This window comes from Leuciscus leuciscus (genome assembly GCF_965113295.1).
Source record: "Leuciscus leuciscus genome assembly, chromosome: 13".
Classification (NCBI taxonomy): Eukaryota; Metazoa; Chordata; class Actinopteri; order Cypriniformes; family Leuciscidae; genus Leuciscus; species Leuciscus leuciscus.
In genome coordinates, this window is record NC_138737.1 from 13,041,148 (window position 1) to 13,053,659 (window position 12,512).

The window sequence follows — 12,512 nt, forward strand, 5'->3', positions numbered from 1 at the left end:
TATATACTGTCCCTTGGATTAATTCTGATATCTTAAAATTAATGAAAAAACGGGATCTTGCTTTAAAAACAGCAAACAGATCAAAGTTTAGTCATGATAGACAACATTTCGCTATGTTACGGAACAAGGTGGTAAAGTCGTTGAGAAAAGCAAAGGCTGATTTTTTTCTGAGGATAATTAATGAGGCTAGAGGTAATTCAAAAACAATCTGGAATAAATTGAGCTACTTAAAAGGTGACAAAAGAAAAGATAGGTCATCACTTGAATTGATGGTTAGCTGACTAATAATCCAGCTGATGTAGCCGAAGCACTAAATTATTATTTTGTTGACTCGGTAGTCACAATTACACAATGTTTTTCCCCTAAGTATACAGAAATTTATACAGTTAATACAGGTGAACAAGCCCTTACTCTAAGGGTCAGGAAGGCCTTTGACACCGTAAACCACAGAATTCTGTTGTCTAAATTTCTACGTTTTAATTTCTCTCCACATACGTTGAGATGGATCGAATCATACTTGTCAGGTCGCACACAGTATGTTAGTATACAGAATTATAAGTCAGCTCCTCTAAGTATATCCACTGGTGTTCCACAGGGATCTATTTTGGGTCCTTTACTTTTTACGTTGTACATCAATGATCTTCCATCTGTCTGTCCTAACACTAACATTCAAATGTATGCAGATGACACTGTTATTTATATACATGGTAGTGTGTCACAAGTTGCAAATGAACTTACAGAATCCCTGGTTCATGTTGCAGCTTGGCTAGAACAATGCTGCTTACAGTTAAACATCTCTAAAACAGTGTGTATGTTTATCAGCAAAACTAAGAATTTAAGTATAGTGCCAGATGCAGTGTTCGAATTGAGGGGGGGCTGGGGGAGTCCGGGACCCCCCATAAGCATCAAGGGACCCCCCATAAGGCCCAAAAAAATTACCTTGGGGGGTCCCCTGGTTTTTCTTTAAAACTAAAATAGAAACAATATTTGACATAGCCCTATCTATTTTTTATCAAAGTATTGCGCTGCCGCTCCCATAAAAAGCTACTTCAAATTAGATGTGCGTCTGAAAATACGCTCAAGTGCGCCACACGCTGTTTTCTGAAGGAATTTACAGACTGCGGGCGCGACGTCGCTGTGTGATTGGCTGGCAGAGTGATCCTTCCTCATTATTTTACCTCACTATGACGGTAAGATAATATTTCTTTGTTTTATGATTGTTTGGTAAACCTAATTTACTGCTACTGAATAAGTGTTTATCTTAGAATCGGACAGTCACTTTTATTATAATCTTGGTCTGTCAATAGTTGTTTTTTTATCTTATGATGCTAGCTCATTATCGGATTGTTAGTTGTAATTAGCCATCTAACGTAATTCTGAGAAAAATAGAATCTTGTTTGGAGCTAGCACTGCACCCATTCTGAATTAAACAAATAATTTTAAATCTAGTAACCTTAACTGCTCAAAAACAGTGTTAATTTAATTAAGGACATTATTACTGATGAAAATGTTCATCAGGTGAAGGCTTTTTTTTGTGTGTCAACGATGACAAAGCAGGGTTGCTAACTCTCACGAATTGTGCGTGAGACACACATTGATTATTACGCCGAAGACAAATATGCAGATCAAGCGTTTTTGTTATGAATTGCATCCTATTTGCCGTTATTATGTATAGCCTAATACAATTAGTGTAGTATTTAAGGTTAAATGGAGAAAAGGGTTTTAAATTCAATGCAAAGAGGCAAATTAAAGTCATTTTGTGGCCAGAAAAATAATAATTTCCATTTGCAATGCCATTGTTTACCCACTCTAATAAATATACATGTATCAAGTCTAGTTGCTCAAAAGAGTATTGCAGGTCATAACTACTTACTTATTTTTAGGTTTTACATTTGAATAAATATTTAGACATGATCAAACACTAGATTTTCAAATGATACATTTTAAAAAGATACTCGTATAAGCACACACAAGTGAATATTAATTAATGAAAGAAAATATTGAATTTAACCCAAGAAAAGTAAGTACAGTAGGCCTATTCATGTGAATTGATAGTGAATCAAGAGATCGAAATTGATTAATGGTCATCAGCATCGTAATCGTATAAAATTCTTTCTGTTTTTTCCCTCTTGTAGAAACACTATTGTGACAAAACATATATTTAATGTAGTCTCTCATTCACCACTATAGAAGTTTACCCAACTATGACAACGTCCGCTTGAAAATATGAAAGGGTTATGTAACTACATTCAAGATAAATTAGTTTTTTAATGAAATAAAATGCCTAAGTAAATGAAATGCACAAGTAAATGAAATTATATTATTAGGCTATATTAAATAAATAAATACAAATATGTATATTATTAGTTTTTTTTTGTTTTTGTTTTTTGACAAGAGCTTTGACACAATTCGAACACTGGCCAGATGTATTTGTATCAGGGCAAAGATTACAAGTTGTATCTGAATATAAGTACCTTGGTATTCTGATTGATTCCAAACTTTCATTTAAGGCACAGGTTAAAAAGGTCTGTAACCGGGTCAGATTTAGTTTATCAAATTCTAGATTTATTTGTGATTATATGTCGTCTGATGCCGCTTTGATGTATATGCATTCCATGATTATTTCTCATATTTCGTATTGTTTAACTACTTGGTCGCGAGCTAGTATTACTACTCTGAAACCACTAGAGTCTTTGTATAAACAATCACTAAAAACTCTTGATAAGAAATCAGTTCGGTTTCATCACTGCTCAATATTAAAAAAATACAACTTGCTAAGCTGGGATAACTTGATCAAATATGTATATATATGTCTGATGTTTAAGACTATACATAGCCTGTCTTCACCACTAAAACAGTTTGTGAATATAAGAACAACTGCTCACCGATTTACAAGGGGTGGGGAAAGAGGGGACTGTATTATCCCTCTCAAAAGAAGTAACTTTAGCCAGTCTGTATTTTCGGTCAAAGCTGCAAGGGAATGGAACTCCGTCCCATCAACAATTAGAGGATTACATGCTTTTGGCTCTTTTCAGTCTCATCTTAAAAAATGGTTACTGACAATTCAGCACTGTCAACATTAGTATTGTATTCTTGACAATAGACTTCTTTGTACTAATTGTTCTGGGCTATGTTGCTCTCTTCTGTTGCCATCTTTCTCTTTCTCTTTCCTTTCTCTCATGTTTACTTTGTTTTAGATAATTCACGTTTATTTTGTATTTTAATAGTGATTTCTCTGGTTGTGTGTGAATTTGTTTTTTTTGTAATTACTATTATTCATTTTTTTTCTTATATGATGTGTATATGTGTGATGCTCTGTCTCTGTTTTTAGGGTGTCCTTTTAACATTCTGTCAAGGGTCTACAGATGAAAAATTGCCTTTTGGGCTAATTCTGGCACGTTTACATTTATGTTTATTAATGTGCATTGCCCCTGTAAATAAATAAACTACATGACACATAACCCCACCTAAAAAATAATTTCACTTATTTACAAACATTTGTTGGATTCATGTGCACTGGTGGCCAAAAGAAGTATTTAATTGTCTTAATGTTTTTGAAAGAAGTCTCTTTGGTGCTCAAGAAACATTTATTTTTATTATCAATGTCTGACTGTCTACTCCTCCATCTTTTCTACAACATAGAAGTAAAAATCATCATCAAAATAATCTTTAAAAAGCCACACAATGGTTTTGTCCACCTTTGAATAAATGAACTTCTCCAAAGATTGGTTCCTGTTCAGAACTTGATTGACAACATCAGAATGTTCCCTGGTCTGCATGCGAGTCCACAAACACTAATGTACTCAGTCCTTCAGAGCAGAGGAGATCCCGGTTCCAACACTATATATGAGAGAGAGAGAGAGAGAGAGAGAGAGAGAGAGAGAGAGAGAGAGAGAGAGAGAGAGAGAGAGAGAGAGAGAGAGAGAGAGAAAATATTAGTGTCAAATTATTTTTAACCTCCTTTTTAAAAAATTATATTATTATTTTCACAAAAACTTAAGAATATATATTTGTGAACAGCTTTTGTCAATAAATAGCATACAAAATAACTAAATTAAATTATGCCAGATTAAATTTTAATACTTACAAATCCTAAATTCTCTCCAAAAATGCTGAGATCCATAGAGAGAAAGACTGAAATCGATGATTTTAGCCCAATCCTGTTTGAGACAAATACACAAATACACATGCAAGAAATCACTGAGTGATGATCGTTCTCCTTCCTACAGTAGTTAACCCACCTGTGCGCTGATGTTAGGACCTTCCTGGTCAGGTGGGACTGCAATGGTAGAGAGTCTTCTGCCTAATAAAATATCAAAGTTGTTTAGAATTCTAGATTTGGTATGAATGAATTAGTGAGAGTTTTACTGAAGTGCTTACCTGGATACATTTAATCTGGCGAGACTGAACAAAGACAATGGTCCATCTTCTGATTGGTTCATTTGCTGTGTAATAAATATAAAGTTAGACATGATGCAAAGGTCACTTATTTGATATAAAGTTAGCCAATTTTATAGAGATTTTATAAGATATTGTACCTAGTCTGCACCAGTGGCTCCAAAGCACTTTTCACATAGGCCTATTGCTAATCATTTCAGCAAACTTATCTCAAAAAATATATCACAAATGGCCTACCTCCGTAATCTTGCTAGAAGTCACTGGCGTGAATTGGCGCTTTGTTGCAGTTGCCTTTAAACACATATAAAATATTAAATTTCATTAAAAAAACTATAATATGTTATAGTTTGCAAACTAATGCTAAAACTATAAAGGTTCTCTTCAGTAGGCTAACATTATCTACAACCAAAACAGAATTTCACATTAGTTAATGTATTGTTAATGTAAACTAAGCGTTGCTCGTTGGCATTTAACTCGACAATTCAATAATCTAATAAAGTCTGTAAAATGAAACGTTAGCGCAGTTTACCGTGGTAAAGTTCGTTACCGCCATGTTGACGAGTATAATATAGGTTAAACTGGGCACAATCCTGTCAACACACACAGAATGTTTTTTACCTTGCTTGCTGGTCTCTCTCTCGGTGAAGTGAAAACGTCTCTGGTTACTTACGTAACCTATGTTCTCTGAATAGGGAACGAGACGCTGCGGATAGCGCAGTGGGATATTCTCCGAATGTGCCGATTGTCTGAAGCCCTATAGAATCACGCCAATTCATTGGCTGATGGCGCCCGCGCAGTCTGGCTCCGCCCCGACGCTCTTACGTCGCATCATTACATATTCGCGTGCGCCATCTGCTCCTCAGATTTCTCTGCCGAAAAGAAAACTGTCAGCAGCGCGAGGAGCTTGGCAGCTAACGCAGCGTCTCGTTCCCTATTCAGAGAACATAGGTTACGTAAGTAACCAGAGACGTTCTCTTTCATAGGTTCACTCAACGCTGCGGATAGCGCAGTGGGAACGGACTACCAAACTCGCCAAGCTAGAGCGCTTTCCATGACTGGTACATAAATGAGACAACGACCAAGATGAGTTCAAACAGAAAGAACCTGGGAACCCGGGGTCATGTCAAGATCCAAATTATAGAACCTTACAAAAGTGTGCGGAGAGGACCAGCCTGCCGCAACACAAATGTCCTCCAAAAGTGCTCCTCTAAAAAGAGCTTGAGAAGATGCCACACTTCTGGTGGAATGTGCTCTAATGCTAAGAGGTGAAGGCAAGCCACGCACCTCGTAAGCCAACGAGATAGCTTCTGTGACCCAGTGAGAAATCCTCTGCTTTGATGCAGCAAGCCCACGGCGGCCAGCACCGAAGCAAACCAGAAGCTGGTTAGATTTCCTCCAACCGCCTGAGCGGTCTACATATATCTTAAGAGAACGAACTGGGCAGAGCAAGTTAAGCTTCCTATCTTCCTCAGAAGAAAATGGAGGAGGGTGGAAAGCGTTAAGGTTAACCACCTGCGAGCGGAAAGTTGTGGAAAGAACTTTGGGGACATACCCTGGTCTCGGCCTCAAGGAAACCTTGACCAAGCCAGGAGCAAAGTCCAAGCAAGACTCGCTAACAGAAAGAGCTTGTAAGTCTCCTACCCGCTTTAATGAGGACAAGGCCAACAAAAGAGAAACCTTGAGAGTCAGAATCCGCTCCGGAGCTGACTCCAAGGGCTCAAAGGGGGCCTTCGTCAAACCCTCTAGGACAATAGAAAGGTCCCATGAGGGAACTCTAGGGGAGCGAGCCGGTTTCAGGCGCTTAACCCCACGCATGAAGGCCGAAACTAACCTTAGTTTCCCCAGGGGAATCTCGTCCGATTCCCTATGTGCTGCAATAGCTGCGACATAAACTCTGAGAGTGGTAGCAGCTGCTCCAGAAGCAAACTTCTCCTGCAGGAATTCCAGTACTGAACCAACAGGGCAGTTAACCGGGCTCCTATCATGTGCTAAGCACCATGTCTCAAAAACCTTCCATTTGGAAGAATATAGCCTCCTTGTAGAAGGGGCTCTAGCACTCGCAATGGTCTCCTGAACGTCAGTTGGGAGATCAGAACTTAATGCTAACGGCCTCTGATCGGCCAAACATACAGCTTCCATATGTCTGGGCGAGGATGCCATATCCTGCCCTGCAGTTGGGACAGCAGGTCTTCCCTGACCGGGATCTTCCAGGGGGAAGATTCCAGCAGAGGAATTAGCTCTGAAAACCATGGCTGAGACGGCCAGAACGGAGCTACCAGGAGGAGGCGGACTCCGCTCTCTCTCACTCTGGCCAAGACCGCCTGGATCAGTTTGATGGGCGGGAAGGCATAGAGTTTCTGCGTTGGCCAAGGGTGAGCAAACGCATCTATCCCTAATGGAGCCGGGGGACTCAGGGAGAACCAAAGCGGGCATTGGGACGACTCTTGACATGCAAAGAGGTCCACTTCCGCTTCTCCGAAAACCTCCCATATCAGGGCCACCGTCTGGCGGTTCAACATCCATTCTCCCGATCTGAGTTTCTGCCTCGATAGAAGATCTGCTGCGAGGTTCAGAACCCCTGGGACATGAACTGCTCTCAGAGACAGGAATCTGCTCTGAGACCACAGGAGAAGGTGACGCGCATGCCTGTCTAGGGTGCGCGACCGAGAACCCCCCTGCCGGTTCACATGAGACACCACTGCCATGTTGTCTGTTCTGACAATTACATGGTGTCCTTCCAGAAGAGGGAGAAAATGATGCAGAGCCAGAAAAACGGCTCTTAACTCCAGGCAGTTTATGTGCCAAGAGAGAGTCTCGCCAGTCCAGACCCCACACGCTGGTCTGCCCTCGAAAACCGCTCCCCAGCCGGTGAGAGAGGCATCCGTCGTAATCATTTGACGACGAAATACCGTACCCATGCTGACCCCTTTCCGAAGAAAAAGAGGGTCCCGCCAAACTGACAGGGCTCGAAAGCAACTGCGCGATACCTTCAGTAGACGAAGGGTTGGCCCGGAGGGCCGAACCCCTGAGAGCTTCATCCACCACATGAAGGGTCTCATGTGGAGCAGGCCCAGCGGTAGCACAGAGGAGGCCGCAGCCATTAGGCCCAGCATCCTGCGGCAAGTGCCCACAGACACATGATGGCCTAGCGAAAAACGGGCCAAGCATGTCGTCAGACTGGAAATCCGTGCAGGAGCCAAGCGGGCCTGCATGAGAACGGAATCCATGTTCACCCCCAAGAAAATGGTGCTTTGAGCCGGAGCAAGAACACTCTTCTCCGAGTTCAACCTCAAACCGAGAGACTGGATATGACTCAGGACGATGTCGCTGTGGTGGGTCACTAGTTCCCTGGACTGGGCTAAAATGAGCCAATCGTCCAGGTAATTTAGAATACGGATGCCCTGGAGCCGCAATGGGGCCAGAGCTGCATCCATACACTTCGTGAATGTCCTCGGGGCCAGAGCGAGGCCGAAGGGAAGGACCCTGTACTGGAACGCTCTTTCTCCAAAGGCGAACCTGAGGAACTGCCTGTGTCGCCGTACAACCTGGATGTGAAAGTAAGCATCCTTTAGGTCTACTGTCACGAACCAATCCCCTGGCCGAATCTGAGATATGATAGCTTTCAGCGTCAACATCTTGAATTTCCCTTTGTAAAGGGCGAAGTTCAGTCGGCGGAGGTCCAGGATGGGACGCAAACCGCCGCCCTTCTTCGGGACCAGGAAATAACGGCTGTAAAAGCCCCGTTCGGTTTCTCCTGAAGGAACCTCCTCTATTGCTCCTTTGAGAAGGAGGGATGAAATTTCCTGCTGAAGTACAGAAGCCTGAGTGGCGCTGTCCACTACAGTAGGAAAGACCCCGTTGAAACAGGGGGGATTGCGGCAAAACTGAAGAGTGTAGCCGAACCGAACTGTGCGGAGAACCCAAGACGATACCCCTGGTAAGCGCTCCCATTCTTGAAAGAAATGTGAAAGAGGAAGAGGGATGTTGTAATGCAGACGACATACCTGAGTGAGGGTGCCGTGTTGACGTTCGTGGGGTAGAGAAGTTGACTGTGCAGGAGAGCCCTTGGCGTCCTGGCACGTGATGGGAGGCATCGATGCTGGGGTCATGGTGACCAGGTCTGCCTGCTCCGGAGGAGAACAAAAAGTGCCTCCGAGGATGCGACCGGCAGTTATAGAGAGTGTCGGGGGTGAGGGGAGAAAGCAAAAAGCGTCTCCTTCCTCCCGCGCCGGGCTGAGTAGAGATGGTGAAAAATGGCCTGCACTTCGAGACACTCTGAGTGGCGAAGGTGACAGGGCAAGGAAAGGAGAGCTGGGAGGTGGGCAGAAACGCTTGCGCGGTCTGTCCCAACCTTGAGGAAGCAGAGGAGCTCTCCTTTTTCCGACCGGAGGGTCAGGAACGGCTCTGGGCCGCCGGAGCGGTCGGTTTGTCGGACCGCTTCAACTGGAGGCGCTTGTGAGGCCGTTGACGGGGAAATGGGCGACCGCGGGCTCCCCAAACCTGTGTAGGTGGGGGATGCACCGGTTCGCTCCTCCTGGAAGAGAACTCCGGTCTATAAGAGGGACGTTCTCTGGGTCGAACAGGGGAGGGAGCAGAAGGTTCCCTAACCCTCCTGGGCATGAACTGTCTGAACGCGGCTGATTGGGATTTGGAGGAGCGGAATTTCTCAACCACTGTGTTGACCGCCTCACCAAACAACCCCGTTTGAGAAATGGGGGCGTCCAAGAGGAAAACCTTCTCCTTGTCACGGATCTCCGTGAGATTAAGCCACAAGTGGCGTTCCACCGCAACGGAACCAGCCATAGAGCGACCTATGGCGCGTGCAGTATGTTTGGTGGCTCTTAAGGCTAAATCCGTAGCCTTACGAAGCTCCTTGACCGCTTCGGGGGTCACGCCGTCGCCCTCGTCCATTTCCTTCAGGACGTCCGCTTGGTAGGCCTGAAGAATGGCCATAGTGTGCAGGGTCATGCCTGCCTGCCCAGCCGCCATGTAGGATTTCCCAATGAGAGAGGAAGTAGTCCTACATGCTTTAGAGGGGAGGAGGGGGCGCGACTTCCAGGACGGCACAGACGACGGAGCAAGATGGTCGGCTAAAGTCTCCTCAATCGCCGGAATGGCGGAATAGCCCTGTTCCACAGAACCTACTAGGTTGGTGAAATCAGCAGCTGCCGCATTAGTGAGGCGCGCAGAGAAAGGCTGCTTCCAGGATCTGGAAATCTCGTGATGCAGATCACTGAAAAATGGCAGCTTTCTCCGTTGAGGCCTAGAATTAGGGCCACTGAGAAGTCTCTCGTCGAGTTTCGACGACTGAGATTCGCGGGGCTCGTCGGGCCAATCAATAGCGAGCTTCTCCGTAGCGCGCGAAAGTACGTCAACGAGCTCCGCGTAGGCCGCAGTAGGCCGCGCTTCCTGGCCGCTCGGCGGGATAACCTCGTCGGTGAGAGGAGGCCCGAAATCCTCGGAGTCGGAAGCCTCGGTAAAAAGTACATCCTCCAGCCCGAAAGAAACCGGGTCGCGTGCTCCCGGGCTGGGGCGCAAATAATCGTGCGAAAATTCGACTGGCATGCCTCGCGCGTGCCGAGGGGAGGGAGGGAGAGAAAGAGCGGGGCTCGTCTGCTCGAACTCCACATCCTCAAGCTCTACATCCGAACCCCAAGTCGCGGATCCTCGAGCGGCCTCGGGAGCGCGACAGGGGGAGACGAATGATTGCCTCTCAAAAACCGCGAGCCGCGATTTGAGGGTTCTGAGCAACAAATTTTCACAGAATTTGCATTTAGACGATCCTATGACTGCCTCGCGCGCATGTGAAAAACCCAAACATTTAACACACTTACTGTGTGGGTCGTCGTCAGCGATGTAACGAGCACATGGCGGAGTACAGCGTCGGTATTCCATGGCAACTTCACCGTAAGGAGAAACAGAGTTCCGCTTGAACAGTCGTAGAAGCGCCGAGAATAATCCAGAAGTCGTATTTTTTTTTTGAGCTCAGAAAAATCACGAGCGAAGGGCAAACGTGACCGCTTCGTTCTGAAGGCAGAGAAATCTGAGGAGCAGATGGCGCACGCGAATATGTAATGATGCGACGTAAGAGCGTCGGGGCGGAGCCAGACTGCGCGGGCGCCATCAGCCAATGAATTGGCGTGATTCTATAGGGCTTCAGACAATCGGCACATTCGGAGAATATCCCACTGCGCTATCCGCAGCGTTGAGTGAACCTATGAAAGAGAACACACGAATATTCGAACTATTCGAACATCTGGTTGCGCATTTTGTCAATGACGCGCATTACATCAATAAGGACAAATTAATACAAAGAGATACATAACTACTTGTGTAGGTAGTTAATTTAAGTTTAAACATATTTGACAATGTATTACCAACACAAAACCAAGTAAATAAACTAATGGCCAAGACCGCAGACCTCAATCGCAGGCACTCTCTCCCTCTCTCGCCCTCGCGCTCTCTCTGCGCATAACAGTTTAAATTAACAACAACAATAAGCACATGTTGAGTGCTGATCAAGAGTTTTGTGCAAGCAATTTAAGGTCGCGACTCTTGTCCCAAATATAGCAGGCTTCATTCAGTGATTGAAACAAATTTATTAACATTAATTGAAGTTTTACAGTATAGAACCGACATTGAAAGCTCCGAGCGAGCTGTGCTGTGGTAAACATGGAACATTTCCGTTTAGGTTCATAAAAAATAAAGTGCTATTAAAAAAACATTCTTGGTGCTTGTATAAAAAAATAAAAAAATAATTGTCATTATGCCATGCTCATTTGGGTGCACATTTTCGAGATGTGACTTCATGTTGCTAGTGGTCGAATGGTATGCTAGCTGTATCTTACATAGCTTGCATACTACTTTATCTCGCGGCTCCACAATTTTACCTTCTACCGACCAAAATCCAAAGTACTTCCAGACATGGCTTTTTAGATTTTGGGGGGTTAAAATCACTTTCTCTGCTGCGGTCGAGTTGGGCTCTGCACTTTCTGCCATCTTCCATAAGTCAACTTTCAGCAGTGACGCTGTGCTAGACAGTGCGACCCGTGTGACCTGTCCCTGCCCAGCAAACAGGGGACGTCCCCCGGACGTTTTGAACGTCCCCTTAGGTCCGCATTAGGTCCGCTTTGTAACGTTCCCGAGCGGACGTTCGGAGGACGTCCGCATTTGGTCCGCTTTGTAACGTTCCCGAGCGGACCTTCGGGGGACGTCCGCATTTGGTCCACTTTGGAACGTTCCCGAGCGGACCTTCGGGGGACGTCCGCATTTGGTCCGCTTTGGAACGTTCCCGAGCGGACCTTCGGAGGACGTCCGCATCTGGTCCGCTTTGGAACGTTCACTGATGGACGTTCTGAGGACATTTATCCGTGCCAGTTTGCGAACGTCTCCCTCACATGCCATTTCCATGACAACACACAATCCAGTCGCCCATGCCTTTGATTTTTATCATTAGACCGGACATCTTGCAACTCAGACAAATGACTGATTAAACTAAAATATAAACCCATATTGGATTTAAAAGGGGATTTGTTTATCCATTAAATTAACTGTGATAATGGATTTTATCTAAAAAACATGGTTTTTGTTTTGCAGATTGAGGTTATAGTTTTATAACTGAAAATAAACTATAGTAAAAATATTATTTATAGCACATGCTGGAAAGAAAGTGGAAAATAACACAGATAAGACAAATGTATCCTAATTTAGGCTACCTGTAAAAATGTTGGTCAGGCGATTGAAGGACTGGTTTTATTCAAAATAAGTTATTTTAGGAAAAATATTATTCTAATTATTGCACTTAAGACTGATAGCACATTGCATTTCAAATAACAAAAAAAAGTGTCATATAGCTACACACTATAATTTTGGCAGCAAGTTACGATCAAATGCATAGCCTATCTATGATCAAATGCACCTAAGCGAGTGACGTCATTCATTATGCACGCAGCATGTATCCATGTCTCCATGGCAACGCTCAGCTGTAGTGACAGTTGACGGTCCTCCTCAGACGCGGCCTTGTGTTTTCCCTTTCGTCTGTCTTAAAGGTATTTTTAATTTTTAGATTAGTATACATTAGTTATCGTAAACACTATACATCATTACATATTATG

General features: G+C 44.2%; 1 long non-coding RNA gene across 2 annotated transcripts; it reads right to left on the minus strand.

Annotated features, from left to right (window-relative positions):
- Positions 1-3,248: 3,248 nt before the first annotated feature.
- On the minus strand, positions 3,249-5,052 carry LOC309512573. Of its 2 annotated transcripts, none has more exons than XR_014211086.1 (6): positions 5,017-5,052; positions 4,636-4,689; positions 4,381-4,445; positions 4,242-4,303; positions 4,088-4,160; positions 3,249-3,840 (listed from the first exon to the last, which is right to left on the minus strand). It is a non-coding gene; the product is annotated as an uncharacterized lncRNA (long non-coding RNA). The 2 variants fall into 2 exon arrangements; XR_014211087.1 differs by having other exon boundaries at positions 4,928-5,046.
- Positions 5,053-12,512: the final 7,460 nt, after the last annotated feature.